The sequence below is a fragment of the Meriones unguiculatus genome, chromosome X (genome assembly GCF_030254825.1).
Source record: "Meriones unguiculatus strain TT.TT164.6M chromosome X, Bangor_MerUng_6.1, whole genome shotgun sequence".
In the NCBI taxonomy this organism is placed as follows: Eukaryota; Metazoa; Chordata; class Mammalia; order Rodentia; family Muridae; genus Meriones; species Meriones unguiculatus.
The window spans coordinates 34,969,925-34,990,517 of NC_083369.1; positions in this window are offsets into that span (position 1 = coordinate 34,969,925).

The window sequence follows — 20,593 nt, forward strand, 5'->3', positions numbered from 1 at the left end:
AGGGTCCTCCTTCTTGCTTAGATTCTTAAAGATTTTAGTATGATTACCCTATATTATATGTCTAATATGAGTGAGTATATACCATGTGTGTCTTTCTGCTTCTGGGATATTCACTCAGGATGATCTTTTCTAATGCCCATCATTTGCCAGCAAATTTCATAATTTCCTTGTTTTAAATTGCTCAGTAGTATTCCATTGTGTAAATGTACCACAATTTCTGTACCCATTCCTCAGTTGAGGGACATCTGTGTTGTTTCCAGGTTTTGGCTATTACAAAAAAAGGCTGCTACCATAATGGCTGAGCAAATGACCTTGTTGTATACTTGAGCATACTTTGGATATATGAATAGGAGTGGTATGGCTAGATCTTGAGGTGTCACTATTCCTACTTGTCTGAGAAAGCACCAGATTGATTTCCAAAATGGTTGTACAAGTTTATATTCCCAACAGCAATGGAGGAGAGTTCTGCTTTCTCCACATCCTCTCCAGCATGTGTTGTCACTTGAGTTTTTTATATTAGCCATTCTGATGGGTAAGGGTGAAATCTCAGGGTCGTTTTGATTTGCATTTCCCTGCTGATTAAGGACTGTTAACAGGATTCTTTTGATTTGCATTTCCCTGATGGCTAGGGACATTGAGCATTTCTTTAAGTGTTTCTCTACCATTCGATGTTCCTCTATTGAGAATTATCTGTTTAGCTCTGTCTCCATTTTTTCACTGGGTTACTTGATTTGTTTCTGTTTAACTTCTTAAGTTCTTTATATATTCTGGATATTAGCCCTCTGTCAGATATAGGGTTGGTGAAGATCCTTTCCCAATCTGAAGGCTGCCGTTTTGTTCTGATGACAGAGTCCTTTGCTTTACAGAAACCTTTCAGCTTCATGAGATCCCATATATTGATTATTCATCTTAGAGCCTGTGCTGTTGTTCTTCTGTTCAGGAAGTTGTCTCCTGTGCCAATGCATTCAAGACTATTCTTCACTTTTTCTTCTAACAGGTTTAGTGTATCCCTTTTTATATTGAGGTCTTTAATCCACTTGGATTTTAGTTTCGTGCAGGGTGAGAAGTAAAGATGTATTTGCATTTTTCTATATTTAAACATCCATTTAGACCAGCACCATTTTCTGAAGATGCTATCTTTTTTATGATTTTGGCATTTTTGTGAAAACTCATGTGTCCGTAAGTGTGTCGGATTTTTTTCTGTGTCTTCAATTCGATTCCATTGATCCACCCTTCTGTTTCTATGCCAGTACCATGAAGTTTTTATTACTGTTGCTCTATAGTACAACTTGAGATCAGGGAAGGCGATACCTCCAGAAGATCTTTTATTGTAGGAGACTGATTTAGTGATTCTGGGTTTCTTGTTATTCCGTATGAAGTTGAGAATTATTCTTTCAAGGTCTGTAAAAAATTGTGTTGGTAATTTGATGGGAATTGCATTGAATCTGTAGATTGCTTATAGATATTTTTACTATGTTAATCCTGCCAAGCTGCGACCATGGGAGAACTTTCCGTCTTCTGGTATATTCTTCTGTTTCTTTCTTCAGAGACTGAAAGTATTTTTCATACAAGTATTTGACTAGTTTGGTTAGAGTTAGACCAAGGTACTTAATTTCCTTTTTGACTATTGTGAAGCATGTTTTTTCACAGCCCTTTTGTCTTTTGCATACAGGAGGGATACTGATTTTTTGGGTTGATTTTGTACCCAGGAACTTGGTTGAAAGTGTTTATCAGCTGTAGGAGTTACCTGGTAGAATTTTTAGTGTCACTCATGTATACTATTTATGATTTGCATGATACTTTGACTTCTTCCTTTCCAATTTGTATCCCCATGATCTCCTTTAGTTGTCTTATTGCTCTAGCAAAGACTTCAAGTACTATGTTGAAGAACTATGGAGAGACTGGGAAGCCTTGCATTGTCCCTGATTTCAGTGGGATTGATTTAAGTTTCTCTCCATTGAGTTTGATGTTGGTTATAGGCTTGCTGTATATTGCCATTACTATGTTTTGGTGAGTGCCTTTGTATCCTTGATATCTCCAGGACTTTAAACATAAATGAATATTGGATTTTATCAAATGTTTTTTCAGCATCTAAGGAGATTATCATGTGGTCTTTCAGTTTCTTTCAGTTTGTTTATATGGCGGATCACATTGATGGATTTCTATATACTAAACCACCCCTGCATACATGGGATGAAGCCTACTTGGTCATAGAGGATGATTTCTTTGATGTGTTCTTGGATTTGGTTTGGGAGTATTTTATTGAGTATTTTCGCATCAATGTTCATAAGAGAATATGGCCTGAAATTCTCTTTCTTTGTGGGTCTTTGTGAGGTTTAGGTATGAGCGTGACAGTGGCTTTATAGAATGAGTTTGGTAGTGTTCTGTATCTATTTTGTGGAATAGTTTGAAGAGTATTGGTGTTAGCTCTTCTTTAAAGGTCTGGTAAAATTCTGAGCTGAAACCATCTGGCCCTGGGATTTTTTGGGGTGGGAGACTTTTGATGACCACTTTTATTTCCTTAGGGTATTTAGGAATATTTAATTGATTTGCCTGTTCTTGATTCAGCTTGGACAAGTGGACTCAATCCAGAAAATTGTCCATTTCATTTAGATTTTCAAATTTTGTGGTGTATAGGTTTTTGAAGTAAGACTTGATAATTCCCCAGTGTCTGTTGTAATGTCCGCTTTTCATTTCTGATTTTGTTGATTTGGATGGTGTCTCTCTAAATTTTAGTTTAGTTTGGGTAAGGGTTTGTCTATTTTATTGATTTTCTCAAAGAACCAACAATTTGTTTCATTGACTCTTTTAATTGATTTATTTGTTTCTAATTTACTGATTTCAGCCCTGAGTTTGATTATTTCCAGCCATCTGCTCCTTCTTGGTGTGTCTGCTTCTTTTTTTGCCCTGGGGCTTTCAGGTGAGCCATTAAGTTGCTTGAATAAGATGTCTCAAATTTTTTTCTTTTTTTTTTTGTGAGAAACTTTGTTTTTATTCTTCTGCATATTTTTTTTTCTTCTCAATGCAGTTTATTCAGGAACCTTGAACAATCTTCTGACCCTGGGGAAAGCCAGCCCACAACTTAAATAGCCTCTGGGTAGCCAACCCCAGTGTGCCTCGTGGGCAATGCAGATAGGTCCACATACACAGAAGCAAGCCAGATCCTCAGCCTTAGCCAAATATGGAGTTGTTTGTGACAGAGAGCACTCACCATCAGGAAGGTGGAAGGCGGAAACCAGCTCCATCTTTAAGGCACGGCATTCCGCAGCTCTCTACAGTTCCCCCTTTTTGTTTTAGAGGCATCAGGCAAGAGTAGAGGTCTGATCTCTGGTATTAGAAATAAATTGGGACTTTGTACCGATGTTCATTTAGGTGTCATCCACCCAAAGAGCATCAGACCCGTCCAATACCTTTTTCTCAGAGGCGGGACCTGGGGCATCAACCCGCATGCAATCAGACATGCTCTTCTCTGGGTCGAAAGCGGCTGACCCTGAGTGCAGTGCTTAGCCTCGCATCCTGAGCGTGACAGTTTAGCTTTTTATAGTAGCCAACCATGCTTGGAGAGACTGTCCTGCTTCAATGGCTGTAAAGGCCTGAATGGTCATGGCTGCATTAGCCTGTTGTGAGACTCTAATCTTGCATATATACCACAGGCAAACCAAGGAGACCAACAACAGAAAGCCTGCTAACGCTCCCATGCCCACCCATTCCTTCAGATGATTCATGGCTGCAGCAATCCATGATGATAATCCTGTGGCTAGTACTGCGTCCACTCTGGTAGAATTTGCCGTAACAATGGCCACTCTCAGTTGCTCCATCGTAGTATCGAATTCTTCAGTCCAATTACCTAAAATATAGCTAGACAATTGTTTAGACAGATTTGCAGCACGGGAAAGATTCTCATATTGTATGCTAGTGACACAAAGTCCAGCTTACTTCCATTGACAAACAAGTTGAGCGATTTGCCATAGGGTATCAATTTGCTCCTGCACGAGGTCAATCCTCTGATTGAACACCATCAAGCCTCCTTTTAGTTGAGCATTAATTACTTTTTGTACATCTAGAGCATGAGCTACATTGGCTAAAAGATTATTTAGGGTCTGAGCAGTCTGCATAGTATGACTCATGGCTAATGCCGCGGTGGTAGCTCCAACAGGCACCAATGAGATGGCAGTAACAATGGCGGCTGTAATTCCAAGATCCCTTTTCTGTCTGAAGAGAGTCATAGCATGAGGGGCATCAATGGACACAGGCAACCGGCAAGGCATGCGAGTAACCAGGGCATACATAAATTCGCTAGCATTTCGGCATTGGGCAAGAAAGCTAGTATCATTACCACAATTACTTGGCTCTATCTGGCTATCAATGAATAAAAATGGGGGTTATAAACAAACAGGTGTGAACTTATAGGAAATATTATGAGAAGCCTTAACCCCCTCATTGGAACATCCTGCATCAGTTCTAGAACTAGCAGTGGTGGTGTCCGAGGTCTGGGTAGATTCAGGAGACCATTGCCCCCAGGGGCGAGACGTGCTCCATGTAAATTGACAAACTCCATGTTTTCCTCCACTTTTGAAAGTCATTTAAGGTTCTTAGATTATCATTTCTTTTTTATTCTTTTTTTTTTAATTTTTCGTCCATTACACTTTATTCATTCTGCATCCCCCCATAAGCCCCTCCCTCCTCTCCTTCCAATCCCACCCTCCCTCCTCCCTCTGCATGGATGCCACTCCCCAAGTCCACTGATAGGGGAGGTTCTCCTCTCCTTTCTGATCTTAGCCAACAGTTCACATCAAAAGTGGCTGCATTGTCCTCTACTATGGCCTGGTAAGGTTGCTCGCCCCCCAGGGGGAGGTGATCAAAGAGCAGCCCAATCAGATTATGTCAGAGGCAGTCCCTCTTCACATTACTATGTAACCCACTTGGAGACTGAGCTGCCATGGGCTACCTCTGTGCAGGGGTTCTGGGTTATCTCCATGAATAGTCCTTGGTTGGAGTATGAGTCTCTGGGAAGTTCCCTGTGTTCAAACTTTCTTGTTCTGTTGCTCTCCTTGTGGAGACCCTGTCCTCTCCAGCTCTTACTATTTCCCAGTTCTCACATAAAATTCCATTCACTCTGCCCAACAGTTGCCCATCAGGCTCAGCATCTGCTTTGATAGTCTGTAGGGCAGAGGCTTTCAGAGGCCCTCTGTGGTAGGTTCCTAGGTTGTTTCCTGTTTTCTTCTTCTTCTGATGTCCATCTTCTTTGCCGTTCCGGATGGTGATTGGACATTTTAGTTAGGGTCCTCTCTCTTGCTTAGTTCCTTTAGATGCACAGGTTTTAGTGGGTTTGTCCTATGTTGTATGTCTATATGAGTGAGTATATACCATGTGTGTCTTTTTGCTTCTGGGACAACTCACTCAGGATGATCCTTTCCAGATCCCACCATTTACCTGCAAATTTCATGATTTCCTTATTTTTCAGTGCTGAGTAATATTCCATTGTGTAGATGTAAGACAATTTCTGCATCCATTCTTCAGTTGAGGGGCATCTGGGTTGTTTCCAGCTTCTGGCTATTACAAATAAAGCTGCTACAAACATGTTTGAGCAAATGTCCTTTTTGTGTACTTGAGCCTCTTTTGGATATATGCCCAGAAGTGGTATGGCCGGATCTTGAGGAAGCGCTATTCCTAGTTGTCTGAGAAAGGGCCAGATATATTTCCAGAGTGGTTGTACAAGTTTACATTCCCACCAGCAGTGGAGAAGGGTTCCCATTTCTCCACAACCTCTCCAGCATGTGTTGTCATTTGAGTTTTTGATCTTGGCCATTCTCATGGGTGTAAGGTGAAATCTCAGGGTTGTTTTGATTTGCATTTCCCTAATGGCTAGTGAGGTTGAACATTTCTTTAAGTGCTTCTCTGCCATTCAGTATTCCTCTACAGAGAATTCTCTGTTTAGCTCTGTTCCCCATTTGTTAAGTGGAATACTTGGTTTGCTGCTTTTCAGCTTCTTTAGTTCTTTATAAATACTGGATATGAGTCCTCTGTCAGATAAGGGGTTGGTGAAGATTCTTTCCCAATCTGTAGGTGGTCGCTTTGTTTTGATGACCGTGTACTTTGCTTTGCAGAAGCTTTTCAGTTTCATGAGGTCCCATTTATTGATTGTTGCTCTTAGAGCCTGTGCTGTTGGTGTTCTGTTCAGGAAGTTTTCCCCAGTACCAATAAGTTCTAGGGTATTCCCCACTTTTTTTTCAAGCCGATTTAATGTGTCTGGTTTTATGTTGAGGTCTTTGATCCACTTGGACTTCAGTTTTGTGCAGGGTGATAAGTATGCATCTATTTTCATTTTTCTACATGTAGACATCCAGTTGGAACAGCACCATTTGTTGAAGATGTTATCTTTTTTCCATTGTATGGTTTTGGCATCTTTGTCAAAGATCAGGTGTCCATAAGTGTGTGGGTTTATTTCTGGGTCCTCTGTTCGGTTCCATTGATCCACCATTCTGTTTCTATGCCAGTACCATGCAGTTTTTAAAACTGTTGCTCTATAGTACAACTTAAGATCAGGGATGGAGATACCTCCAGAAGAACTTTTATTGTAGAGGATTGTTTTAGCAATTCTGGGTTTCTTGTTATTCCATATGAAGTTGAGAATTTTTCTTTCCAGGTCTGTAAAGAATTGTGTTGGTAATTTGATGGGCATTGCATTGAATCTGTAGATTGCTTTTGGTAAGATGGCCATCTTTACTATGTTAATCTTGCCAAGCCATGAGCATGGGAGATCTTTCCATCTTCTCATATCTTCTTCTAATTCTTCAGAGACTTAAAATTTTTTTCATACAAGTCTTTGACTTCCTTGGTTAGGGTTACTCCGAGGTACCTTATGTCATTTGTGGCTATTGTAAAGGGTGTTGTTTCCCTAATTTCTTTCTCAGCCCTTTTGTCTTTTGTATACAGGAGGGCTACTGATTTTTTTGAGTTAATTTTGTATCCAGCCACTTTGCTGAAGGTGTTTATTAGCTGTAGAAGTTCCCTGGTAGAGTTTTTGGGGTCACTCATGTATACTATCATATCATCTGCAAATAGTGATAATTTGACTTCTTCCTTTCCAATTTGTATCCCCTTGATCTACTTCAACTGTCTTATTGCTCTAGCAAGGATTCCAGCACTATGTTGAAGAGATATGGAGAGAGTGGGCAGCCTTGTCTTGTCCCTGATTTTAGTGAGATTGCTTTAAGTTTCTCTCCGTTCAGTTTGATGTTGGCTATAGGCTTGCTGTATATCGCCTTTACTATGTTTAGATATGTGCCCTGTATCTCTGATCTCTCCAATACTTTAAACATGAATGGATGTTGGATTTTGTCAAATGCTTTTTCAGCATCTAGGGAGATTATCATATGATTTTTTTTCTTTCAGTTTGTTAATATGGTGGATCACATTGATGGATTTCCGTATATTGAACCACCCCTGCATACCTGGGATGAAGCCTACTTGGTCATAGTGGTTAATATCTTTGATGTGTTCTTGGATTCGGTTTGCAAGTATTTTATTAAGTATTTTTGCATCAATGTTCATAAGGGAGATTGGCCTGAAATTCTCTTTCTTTGTTGAGTCTTTGTGAGGTTTAAGTACAAAGGTGACTGTGGCTTCATAGAATGAGTTTGGTAATGTTCCTTCTGTTTCTATTTTGTGGAATAGTTTGAAGACAATTGGTGTTAGCTCTTCTTTGAAGGTCTGGTAGAATTCTGCGCTGAAGCCATCTGGTCCTGGGCTTTTTTTGGATGGGAGACTTTTGATGACCTCTTCTATTTCTTTGGGGGATATAGGACTATTTAGTTGATTTGCCTGGTCCTGATTCAGTTTTGGTAAGTCAAATCGATCAAGAAAATTGTCCATTTCATTTAGATTTTCAAATTTTGTGGCATATAGACTTTTGAAATAAGTCCTAATGATTGCTTGGATTTCCTCAGTGTCTGTAGTTACACCCCCCTTTTCCTTTCTGATTTTGTTGATTTGGGTGGTGTCTCTCTGCCTTTTAGTTAGCTTGGCTAAGGGTTTGTCTATCTTGTTGATTTTCTCAAAGAACCAGCTCTTGGTTTCATTGATTTTTGAATTGTTTTATTTGTTTCCAATTGATTGATTTCAGCCCTGAGTTTGATTATTTCCAGCCATCTGCTCCTTCTTGGTGTGTCTGCTTCTTCTTTTTCTAGGGTTTTTTTTTTTTCATCAATTACACTTTATTCATTCTGTATCCCCCCATAAGCCCCTCCCTCCTCTCCTTCCAATCCCACCCTCCCTCCTCCCTCTGCTTGCATGCCACTCCCCAAGTCCACTAATAGGGGAGGTTCTCCTCTCCTTTCTGATCTTAGTCTGTCAGTTCACATCAAAAGTGGCTGTATTGTCCTCTACTGTGGCCTGGTAAGGCTACTCCCCCCCCCCAGAGGGAGGTGATCAAAGAGCAGGCCAATCAGATTATGTCAGAGGCAGTCCCTCTTCACATTACTATGTAACCCAATTGGACTCTGAACTGCCCTGGGCTACATCTGTGCAGGGGTTCTAGGTTATCTCCATGAATAGTCCTTGGTTGGAGTATGAGTCTCTGGGAAGTTCCCTGTGTTCAAATTTTCTTGTTCTTTTGCTCTCCTTTCTAGGGTTTTTAAGTGAGCCATTAAGGTGCTTGAATGAGCTGTCTCGAATTTCTTCTTGAAGGCACTTAGTGCTATGAACTTTCCTCTTAGCACTGCTTTCATTGTGTCCCACAAGTTTGGGTATGTTGTGTCTTCATTTTCATTGATTTCTAGAAAGACTTTAATTTCTTTCATTATTTCTTCCCTGACCCAGCTGTCATTTAGTAACAAGTTGTTCAGTTTCCATGTGTGTGTAGGCTTTTTGCTATTTCTGTTATTGTTGAGGTCCAGCTTTATTCCATGGTGATCAGACAAGATACAAGGGATTATTTCAATCTTCTTGTATCTGTTGAGGCTTGCTTTGTGACCAACTATATGGTCTAATTTGGAGAAGGTCCCATGAGGTGCTGAGAAGAAGGTAAATTCTTTTGTGTTTGGGTGTAAGGTTCTGTAAATGTCTGTTAGGTCCATTTGATTCATGACCTCTGTTAGAGATATTGTTTCTTTGTTTAATTTCTGTTTTGTTGATCTGTCCTTTGTTGAGAGTGGGGTGTTGAAGTCTCCCACTATTAGTGTGTGTGGATCTATATGTGGTTTAAGTTTTATCAATGTTTCTTTCACAAATGTGAGTGCCCTTGTATTTGGGGCATAGATGTTCAGGATTGTGATGTCTTCCTGGTGGAATTTTCCCTTGATGAGTATGAAGTGTCCTTCCCCATCTCTTTTTATTAATTTTGGTTGACAGTCTATTTTATCAGATATTAGAATGGCTACTCCTACTTGCTTCTTGGGTCCGTTTGCTTGGAAAGTCGTCTTCCAACCCTTTACCCTCAGGTAATGTCTATCTTTGTGTCTTAGTTGTGTTTCTTGTATGCAACAGATTGCTGGGTTTTGTTTACGTATCCATTCTGTTAATCTGTGTCTTTTTATTGGAGAGTTGAGTCCATTGATGTTGAGAGAGATTAATGACCAGTGGCTGTTAGATCCCTTGATTTTGATGTTGGCTGTGGTCATCAGGTTGTGTGCTTGGTTGCTTTTTGTTTTACTGAAGTGAGGTTATTTATTTCCTGTGTTTTCTTGAATGTAGCTAGTTTTCCTGGGTTGTATTTTCCCTTCTAGTGTCTTCTGTAATGCTGGATTTGTTTGTAGGTATTGTTGAAATTTGTTTTTGTCATTGAATATCTTGTTTTCTCCATCTATGAGGACTGAGAGTTTTGCAGGGTATAGTAGCCTGGGCTGACATCTGTGTTCTCTTAGGGTCTGCATGATATCCGTCCAGGCCCTTCTGGCTTTCATAGTCTCTGTTGAAAAGTCAGGTGTGATTCTAATGGGTTTGCCATTATATGTTACTTGGCCTTTTTCCCTTGCAGGTTTTAGTATTTTTTCTTTGCTCTGTATACTTATTGTTTTGATTATTATGTGGCGGGAAGATTTTCTTTTCTGGTCAAATTTGTTGGGTGTTCTGTAGGCCTCATGTATTCTAATTGGCCTCTCCTTTAGCTTGGGGAAATTTTCTTCAATGATTTTGTTGAAAATATTTTCTGGGCCTTGGAGAAGGGAGTCTTCTTCTTCCTCTATACCTATTATTCTTAGGTTTTGTCTTTTCATATTGTCTTGGATTTCTTGGACGGTCTGTGTCAGGAATTTTTCGGATTTAACATTTTCCTTGACAGATACATCGATTTCTTCCATTGTATCTTCTACACCTGAGATTCTTTCTTCCATCTCTTGTAGTCTGTTGGTTATGCTTACCTCTGTAGTTCCTGTTTTCTTCCCTAGATTCTTCCTTTCCATTATTTCCTCCATTTGTGTTTTCTTTAATTTTTCCAATTCTATCTTCAGGTCTTGAGTTATTTTGTTTACTTCCTTCACCTGTCTGATTGTACTTTCCTGTTTTTATTTTAGTTCCTTCAACTCTGTTTCTTTTATTTCATTCAGTGTTTTAAGCCTTTCCTTTCTAAATGCCATAAACTGTTTGGCTGCAGCTTCCTCTATTTCTTTACCAATGGCAATATTCTGTTTGAGTTTATCTTCCTCTATGTCTTTACGTATCTTATTTGTTTCCTCTGTTATCATCTTCATGAGCATAGTTGTTAGGTCATCTTCTTGGATTTCAGTTATGGTGGGGTGTCCAGGGCTACTTGCCCCTGGGTAACTGGGTTCTGGAGATGCCATATTGCTCTGTCTTTTGTTGCTTGAGCTTTTATGCTGGCCTCTACCCATTGTGCTATCTTAGGTGTTTGGGGTTATTTTCTGGTGGTTCCTGGGGATCCTGTGGTGGAGAGAATCCCCTTTGCAGAAAGCTGGTTTTTCCTGAAGGATGTCTTCTCAGCTTTTTGGGTATAGTCCCTGGATGGCTGGTGTTTTTTCAGGAGTTGCTCATCTCAGGGATATAGACCTGAGTGGTAACTGTGGTCTTTGTTAGTCGAGAGGGTTCTCCTCTCACCCAGGGAAGTCCTGAGGGCAGCTGCCCTGTTTCTGGGTTTCTTGTTGTAAATTTAATGATCAGCTGATGTGACCCAGTTGGACATCAGGCGCGCAGCAACTGTTTGTGCCTGTGTCTGGAGCACAGCTGAGTGGTGGCGCCTTGGCCCCACTGGTCTGCTAGACTTTTTCTAGGGAAGGATTGGGTGATTTAAGTCAGTACAGTTTCCTTCCTTCCCTGTGGATTCTCTGGAGACAGGGACTTCCAGTGTCTTTTTTTTTTTTGCCCTGGTGCACACTGCTCAGTGTCCGCCAGCTGGCTGGCCGCAGAAACTGCCTGTGCCTGGAGCACAGTTGAGTGATTACGGCTCAGTCTCCACCAGCTGTCTGGTGCGTAGAAACTGCCTGTGTCTGCCTTTGCGGCCTTTGGGAACCTGGGTGCCTCCCTAAGCTAGGTAATTTTCCAGGGACCTTTTCAGGCTGGGGGTGTCGGCTGAGTGCTCTGAGATCAGACCAGCCTTTTCCCTCCATGTGTGTTTGCACCGGACAGTGAAACTCATTCGCTGGTGCCCTGGTGCCCACAGTTCTATCTCAGGAGGCGAATCAGGTGCGCAGGCAGGCAGGGCTCCGTGTCGGAGCCTGGGTCTCGGGCTCTGGCTCTGGGCTGGCTCCTGGGGTGCCCGTGGAACCCGAGTCTTTTCCAGGGGATGTCTGGGTGACCTAAGGCCGGTCCCAATCGTTTCCTGTACCTTGGGGTTATCTCTCTCTGAAAATTCCAGTCTCTGATAGTGTGGTGTGCACGGTTCAGTCTGGGACCGTGACCAGAGACACTGGCTTGTGGCTCTGGGCTGGGGCTGGGGCTGGTGGCCGGCAGCCAAGTATCTGGCAGAACTGGGATCTCTTCCGAGGTTTAGCCAGGTGAGTTAAAAGCTGATTGAATCCCCCACCGTGGGGTATCCTCTCACCTGGGAAACACAATGACTGTGTTTTATGGCCGCGAGTTCTGATTGCTGGTCACTGTGCTGATCCTGCTGCTGCTGCTCAGAATGAGAGTCCTCCCGGCGCCGCCATCTTGCCCCTCCCGACTCCTCAGCTTTTTGGGTATGGTCACTGAATGGTCAGTGTTTCTCTGGAATTGCCACAGCTCACCTCAGGCTTATATACCTGAGTGGTAACTGTGGTCTTTGTTAGTTAAGGGGGCTCTTCTCTTACCCACAGAAGTCCTGAAGGCAGCTGCCCTGCTGCTGGGTTTTTTGCTTTGGATTTACTGAGCTGCTGCTGTTGATTCTACACTGTTTTCTAGGCAAAGCCCTCTTTAAGTACCTAGGAGCCCCACAGTTTGTTCAGTTTTGTTAGGTATAACTGGTTGCCCCTTGGAGCAGTATCTGAGGGCTGATCTTGGGGATCCCAGTTTTCTGTAGCTCTGAGGTTGGAGCTCTGTGCCTCAGTACTCAAGCGGTAATCAGTGACAGGTGAGCACTGTTCTCATGCATGCAGCAGGAGGCTAGAGCCTGGAGCTTGCAGAAACCCAGAAACTGCAGTCAGACTACCTGCTTCCCTAACAGGAGTGGTTTGTTGGTTTTTAAAAACTGTTTTAGGTCGTGGTGTTTAATATTTAGAAGACTAAATATAAAGGAACAATGAATCCACTCTTTTGGGGAAGGGATTACTGTATTTATACTTTCATATGTTTTATGTTACCAATTAGCAACTTATATTACAACTTAAAGTACTCTGTTTAACACTTATTTTTAAATACTTTTTAAATTTTTGAGATAATCACATCATTTTTTCCTTCCATATTCTCACACTAAACCTTCCCAATGTACCCCCTAACTTGCTCTCTTTCAAGCTCACGGTCTCCTTTTCTTCAATTGTTGTTAGGTGTGTGAGTGTGTGTGTGTGTGTGTGTGTGTGTGTGTGTGTGTGTACGTGCGCAATGGTGCCTGTGTTCACACTCATGCACACATAGGAATCTACATTTTTAAATATATACATACACCCCGCTCAGTCCATATACCCTAACTTTTATGCATATGGTTATGTTTTATGTGTACAGGATTGAGCATTTGCTATTGGATGCCCAATGGCTGTACTCTTCTGTGTGGAAGACTATTTCTCCCTCTCTCTATTATTCCTAGATTTTTATTTTGCTATTATGAATGAGAGTGTATCCATTCACTCTTCTTTTGTAGGTTTGTTGTTTGTGTATAGAATAGTTATTGATTTGTGCAAGTTGATACTATATCCTGACATGATGCTGAATTTATTGTTTTTTGAGGCTTTCCGGTATAATTTTTGGGAACTCTACTATATAGTATTATATCATTACATATTGATTGAGATAGCTTGACTTTATCTTGTCCTATTTGTATCCCTTTAATTTCCTCCTCTTGTCTCCATGCTACTCATTTCTTTTTCTTGTTGCTCCCAGTATGCTCTATTCTCAATTTTTGACCATTTTATTTTGTATCTGAATGCAGTTTGGAAGTTGAATCTGAAAAAAATTTTCCTGAGATTATTTCTTTTTTTCCCTTCACACATGAATACTTTTAAGTTTTTAAAGTCGCATCTAGCAACCCTATCACTATCCCACTCCAGTTCCTCCCAGATATCTCCCTTAATCAGTGTTCCTTGTGCCGAGCTCTGATGAAAATAGAATTCCCTTGGCAGATATTGACTATGTGTAGCTTCTCAGCTAGGTATGGAGCCTTGTTAGCCCTCCTCTATCCATGGTAGAATATTGACTAGACTGATCTTCTACACATCTTGTGTAGCAACCACATCTGTTGATAGTTCATATGTGTGCCTACCTTTTATGCTCCAAAATCACTGTTTTGCAGTTTTCCTCCCTGACTTCTAGCTCTTACTTTCTTGAGCCTTGTGAGGAATCAGTATGATAAATTTGAAATTTGTTCCTTTTAAGGATAAGCACCCAAATTCACTTATACTCTTCGTGTTGATGATTTGTGGTTCCCCATATTAACTTCTGTCCACTGCAAAGGATACTAGCACCTTCTCTTCTAGGACCTCAGTAGCCACAAGTTCTTGGCCAAGTTTATAGAACATGATATGAATTCCCTCCTACTGAACATGCCTTAAATCCAGTCAGAACGCTGTTGACTACCCTTCAATATTTAATACCACTATTGCAAGAATGGTCCTATTTTGCCAGATGAGTCATTATTGTAGTTCAAAGGGTTTAGAGCTGAGTAAGAATACTTTGTCCTTCCTGGCAACCTGCCTACAACCTTGCAGTACTATGAAAGGTGGCCATCAGAGAAGAAACTTCTGGGTCAGATCTAGCTCAATTTCTTCAAGTCCTATGCCCAACGTATATGCTGTCTGAAACAGTAATGTCCTACCCTGAACTTCTGGTGGGCACCCAAGTGAAACAATAATAGCCTATTGTTTGGGAAGAAGCCTAACTCAAAGGGAGCAATTCAAAGGGAAGTATGCCATACCTAGAACTGTTTTTTTTGTTTGGATGCCTACAGTTTCTGAGAGAGCTTTCTATCATTTTGCCCTTTTTGTTTCCTTAAAACCTACAATGCAAACACATGAACTTTGGATGATTGCCTCATATATCTTGTAGGTTTAATTTATTCCTTTGCATTATTTTTTCTGTTCCCAAGACTCAATGAATGTGTGTTTAAATTGAGCACAGCACCATACACCTATAATCCCAGCACTTGGGAGGTGAAGGCAGGAGAACAAGAATTTAAGGACAGCCTCACCTACACAGCAAATATGGAGCCACCCTGGAATACACAAGACTCTGTCTTAAGAAAGCCAAAAAATTATTAAGTAGCCCATTCTCTAGCTCATTGATTCTTTTTACATTTAATCAGGTCTCTCTGATACAATTACACTTTTCCCTTTAGATTTTTTTTTTATAATTCAATGACTAGTGTTGGTCAACTACTGCTTTACAGATTTCATTGAATTATTTCTCTGTGTTTTCCTAAAGTTCACTGAGCGTCTTTAAGGTGCCTATTTTGAATTCCTCAAAAGGCATTTTTAAATATTAAATCTCTTTTTCTTTGAGTTTGACGAATAGGTTATTGTTCTGTTTTGGTAGTTGTGAACTTTTTGGAGGAGTAATATAGTGAGTTGTTTTTGCTTTCAAGATTTGTACTTATTTTGTATGTATGGGTATTTTTGTATGGATGTGTGTGTATCACACTCCTGTAGTACCTGAAGAGACCAGAAGAGGGCACCAGATCCTCTGCAATTGGAGTTACAGATAGTTGTTATTTGTCCTATAAATTCTGGGAATCAAATTCTAGTCTTCTGCAAAAGCAGCAAATGCTCTTAATCTCTGATCCATCTCTAAAACCCCATAACTTGCTGTTTATATTTCTTGTGCTCCTATGGTGCAATGTGTGTTTCCATTAAGATGGATATTTCTTTTTTTAACTTATTTATTTATTTATTTATTTATTTATTTATTTATTATGTGTACACGGTTCTGCCTGAATGTCAGAAAAAGACACCAGATCACATTACAAATGGTTGTGAGGCACCATATGGTTGCCAATAACTGAACTCAGGACCTCTGGAAGAGCAACCAGTGCTCTTAAACTCTGAGCTATCTCTCCAGCCCCCAAGATGGATATTTCTTAAGGTTTTATGTAAGACCATCTTTTTTTATTGATTTAAATTTATTTTTTTAATTTATTCACTTTACGTCCTGATCGTAGCCCCCTCCTTTTTCTCATCCTGGTCCCACCTTCTCCTCACATCTTCCTTTCTATCCTGCTCCCCTAGCCCACTGATAGGGGAAATCCTCCTTCCCTGCCATCTGACCCTAACCTATCAGGTCTCATCAGGACTGGCAACATCTTCTTCCTCTGTGACCTGGCAAAGTCGCATTGCCAGAGGGAGGTGATCAAAGAGACAGCCCCTGCTCCCCTTATTACAGAAACCACATGGAACCTGAGCTGTCTATAGGCTACATATGAGCAGGGGGCCTAGGTCCTCTGAAAGGACCATCTTAATGTACAGCATTTGAGCCCCACTATCACTCAGAAGGGGAGAAAACATGCTACAGTAACAACACAATACATCAAACAAAATAATGAAAAGAGTAAAAAAAAAGTTGGAACTAACAACCACTCTCCTAGTAAGAATAGAAAAAAGGTAAGATAAACTAGAAAGTTAAAACTGTAATAAGAGTAAAAATATTAATGAGATGGCTTGTGCCTGATTCCGGAATTTTTGTTAGTCTATGGTTCATTGAGGGAACATTGTCAGTATAATTTTAACTAAATATTGATGATTCCTTACGGATTTATCAAACAACTTTGGTGTTGTTTATGCCTCATCCTTCGTTTTCTTTCTGTACGGATTTCTCACTCTCCTGACCCCCTCCCCATTCTTCTATTTCCCACTTCCTCTCACCTGTATCTTGCTATTCCCACCTAAAGCAAATCCTTCCCTCTCTATGATACTTTATGGTTTCCTGGTTTCTGTGGTTACTCCATGTTGTGTACTCACATCTAAGGATTCAGAGCATACACCAGACCAGAACAATGGCAATACCAATGGACTTGTTAATGTAAAATAAGTAAAGTTTCGTGGGGTCTTATCCCTAGACAAAGAACTAGAGGTGACTAATGACTGCTGGGAGAAGGATAATAAGCATCTCCCAGGGACGAGCTCCTTATTGGTTTCCAATACAAAGTGGTCAGCCCCGAAACCATTTACAAAGAGCAAAACAGACTCAACCGGTTGTATTTTTATATATTTGTACACAAGTGTGTGTGTGTGTGTGTGTGTGTGTGTGTGTGTAAAACATCAATAGAAAAAAAGAGACTATCAACTTGAATGACATAGGAAGAGTTTGAGGGAGGATAGCTGGGAAAGGCTGGTTAGAAAAAAGTGGGGGGAAGTGATGATAAAATTCTATTCCATTTTGAAAGCATGAAAATATTTTTAAGGTGTTAATAAAAAGTGGAAATTCAAGAAGAAAGAAAACAGATAAAAGAGGGGAACTGTATGAGATGAAGGTAAGAAATTATGAGGAAAAATTAATAACAATTACAACATATGTGTATATACATTATATATAATTTAAACCAGTCACTAGTCCATCTTTGCTGAGCTACAAGAAGGGAATCCTTCACTTTTTCTTTTAAAATTACTAGCAGTAGGTGTAATGCAGTGAGTCATTTTCTTTCTCAAATGCAAACAGTTGAAACCAGAAGACTTCATTTAGACTGAGCCCCATTTTATCTTGCTGGTAGGTCTGTGATCTAAGAATAACTGCTGCTAGAATGAATTTGTGTCCACAGTTTTTCTAACAGTGAGTACTAGAGCCACTTTTGCACGCTGAGCCCAGGTCCTCTCTTATGTGCTCCCTTGTACAGAGTCACTCTCAGTGTGCTCCAGGTATTGCAAATTCCCAACTAGTGCCTGTTTCCACAGAAGTCTGAAGATCTCAGACTAGAGAAGCCAATAAACCAAGGTAATCTGTACTCAGACAGGGGACACAGGATATGAGGCAAGGACATAGAACATAATGCACGCACCCTGAGTGATCTCTGCCACACCATGCTTGTCTGCACCCTAACACCAGCCCCATAGCTGCACAATTGCTCTGATTCCTCTTCCAAGTGGTTCTCCAATGTTCCAAACTGGAAGCAATGTCTGCTTTGCCCTGCATCCAAGTCACAAGTTTCCTGTGGCCTTCAGTTTAGTTTGTCAGTGAAGAGTAGTTGGGACTTGGAGTGAACACAACTGAAACTACCTTTGACCCCTAGGTATGATGGTGAGACTCCTCTTTGTGACTCTGTGCTACTGTGCCAGTGGCAAGCTGAAAACCCAGTAAACTCCTTCTCCAGTGTTCTCTGTGTTGGTCACAGGTGTCCCGTTTTCTTAAATTTTTTATTAATTACACTTTATTCATTATGTATCCCCCCTCTAGTTCCCTCCCTCCTCCCCTCCCAACCCCTTCCTTCTTCCCCCTTCTCCATGCTTGCCCCTCCCCAAGTCCATTGGTAGGGGAGGGCTTCTTTTCCTTCCTTCTGATCCTAGTCTGTTAGGTCTCATCAGGAGTGGTTGCATTGTCTTCTTCTGTGGCCTGGTAAGGCTGCTCCAACAACAGAACCAAAAAATCTGAGCACAGGAGTCTTCCCTGAGACTGATACTCCAACCAAGAGGCATGCATGGAGACAACCTAGAACCCCTGCACAGATGTAGCCCATGGCAGTTCAGTCTCCAAGTGATTTCCATAGTAATGGGAACAGGGACTGTCTCTGACATGAACTGATTGGCCTGCTCTTTGGTCAGGTGTCCCATTTTTTTAAGCTCTATTTTCACAGAATGCAAGAACTGTGGAGTTCACTGAGCTTCTTTTGCTTCCAGCCCCACTGAAGGGCATTTTGCCTTCTTGCCTAGGGTGTTGTCAAATACCAATGCAAGGTTGTTTCTTTCTCCTCTCCTACACCTCTGAGTCAAGGGCTCAAAATGTAGTCTCCCAGCTATTCCAGAGCTCAAAGTAATCCACCACTCTGCCTAAGTGCCAGGATTAAAAGCATGCAACACCACACCTAGCCGTTAGGGTTGTTTCTTTCACCGATCTAATGTCCAATAGTTCTGGATTTCACATGGCCTCTATTGTTGCAATCCAGTACCTTTCCATGCTACCCCCCCTCCTTAAAGACATATTCCTGCTTTATTTTAATATAGAAAAGATGTAAAACAAAATGCTATAAATCTCCAACCCACCACTTTTTGCCCTTGATACTGTTCTTTGAAACAGTGCTTTAATCTTTTGAATAAAATAACATATTTATACTATAAAAAACTACCCATATTTTTTCATTGTCATTTGTTCTTTTTGCATAACATCTAAAATAACTCATTGAAGCTCACAGATACTACCATTTCTTTTCAAGAATTTTATGTGTAGCCATTAGATTAATGTCTTTGATATATTTTACATTAGGTTTTGGATGTTATGTCAAGTGGGGATGTAGCTTCATTCTTTTGCATGTGGATGATCACTAGTCACAGCACCATTTGCTCAAAACACCATTCTTCTTAGTCTTGTTTGGCACCTTTTCAGAAACTGTCTATAAATATGACAGCTTATTTCCAGGCTAATCTTATTTCATCAATCAATACATCTATCCCACACCGTTTTTGCTCATTGAACTTCTGTAGCACATTTTCAAATCTGGAAAAATAATCTATTCTAAAAATGTTTTAGCTTTTTAAGTTCCATTGCTTTTCTCTGATTTTCAGATCATCTTGGAACTTCTTTAGAAGGCAGCTTGAACTCAGAAACAGGTTACACTGGATATATTAGAGACTGGCATCATCTGTAGAATACTGAGCATTTGGACCCATAACATGCCTATCACCAATTATCATTTGGTTCAAGAAGTCTGTGACTTGTGGTTGTAATGCTTGTGTTGGTTCAATAGTTTTAAAACTCAAAACTGCAACAAGAAATAGTGTCTTTAATGTACTTGCTCAGAATGTATTAATTATGCATAGTGTAACTCTGGAATAAAAATTATTACTGAATAATTGTGGTTTTGTTTTTCAGATTCCTTCTTTTTGGGGCCAGAGACTAATTTCAGTGTTCTGAATCAAATACTCACATTTCACACTTTTTCAAAAATATTTGTCAGCTTTAACTGCTTATTTGAACACATTATATGACCATTTTATATACGAACCAATAAGTGTGTTTATATGTTGCTTTCAGATACACTATGTACCCAGAACAATGTACTTTCACTTTATTAGAGTTCAGAAGATAAGATTCTCCTTTTCTTTCTTTCTTTCTTTCTTTCTTTCTTTCTTTCTTTCTTTCTTTCTTTCTTTCTTTCTTTCTTTCTTTCTTTTTTTTTTTCAAGACAGACTTTCTCTGTGTAGCCCTAGCTGTCCTGAACTTACTTTGTAGATCAGGCTGGCCTTGAACTCACAGAGATCCACCAGCCTCTGTCTCCCAGAGTGCTGAGATTACAGGTATATGCCCAGCTCAGGATTCTCCTTCTCATGCCTCTGGCTGACAGTTGTTACAGTGCATACACAACATTCCTTTGAATCTCTAATCCTGTTTCCCAAACACTATTTCTGCTTTAGGCTCTGGCAGTTTGGAAGATTAAGTCAGGAACTTCCACTTGTTAGGCAAGTGCTTTACCAGTCAGCCACATACCTAGCCCTTAAATCCCAAATTCATGAATAATTAATGAACAAGTGTAAGAATTCGCTTAATGTAAAGTTTGCCCATATTATGTATGGATTCTGCCACCTAATACTTATAAATGTTTATAATTAAAATACTGATTGTGTTTAATTCTGATCATTCTAGAAGTAGCAAAGTATAAAAACAAGCACATAAAACATCTTGACCAAGAAAATAGTTAAGATGTAGAATACAGAATGAGGATTAATATGATATGCTATACATGACATAAACAAATTGGTGATAAGGGGTTGCTTAATGGCAATCCAAGTATTTCACCCATTCACTTCTTGGCATAGTCACACTACAGTGATAATTAGATGGCTGTCTGTAGGAAGAAGGTCAGATTTGGGGACTAATT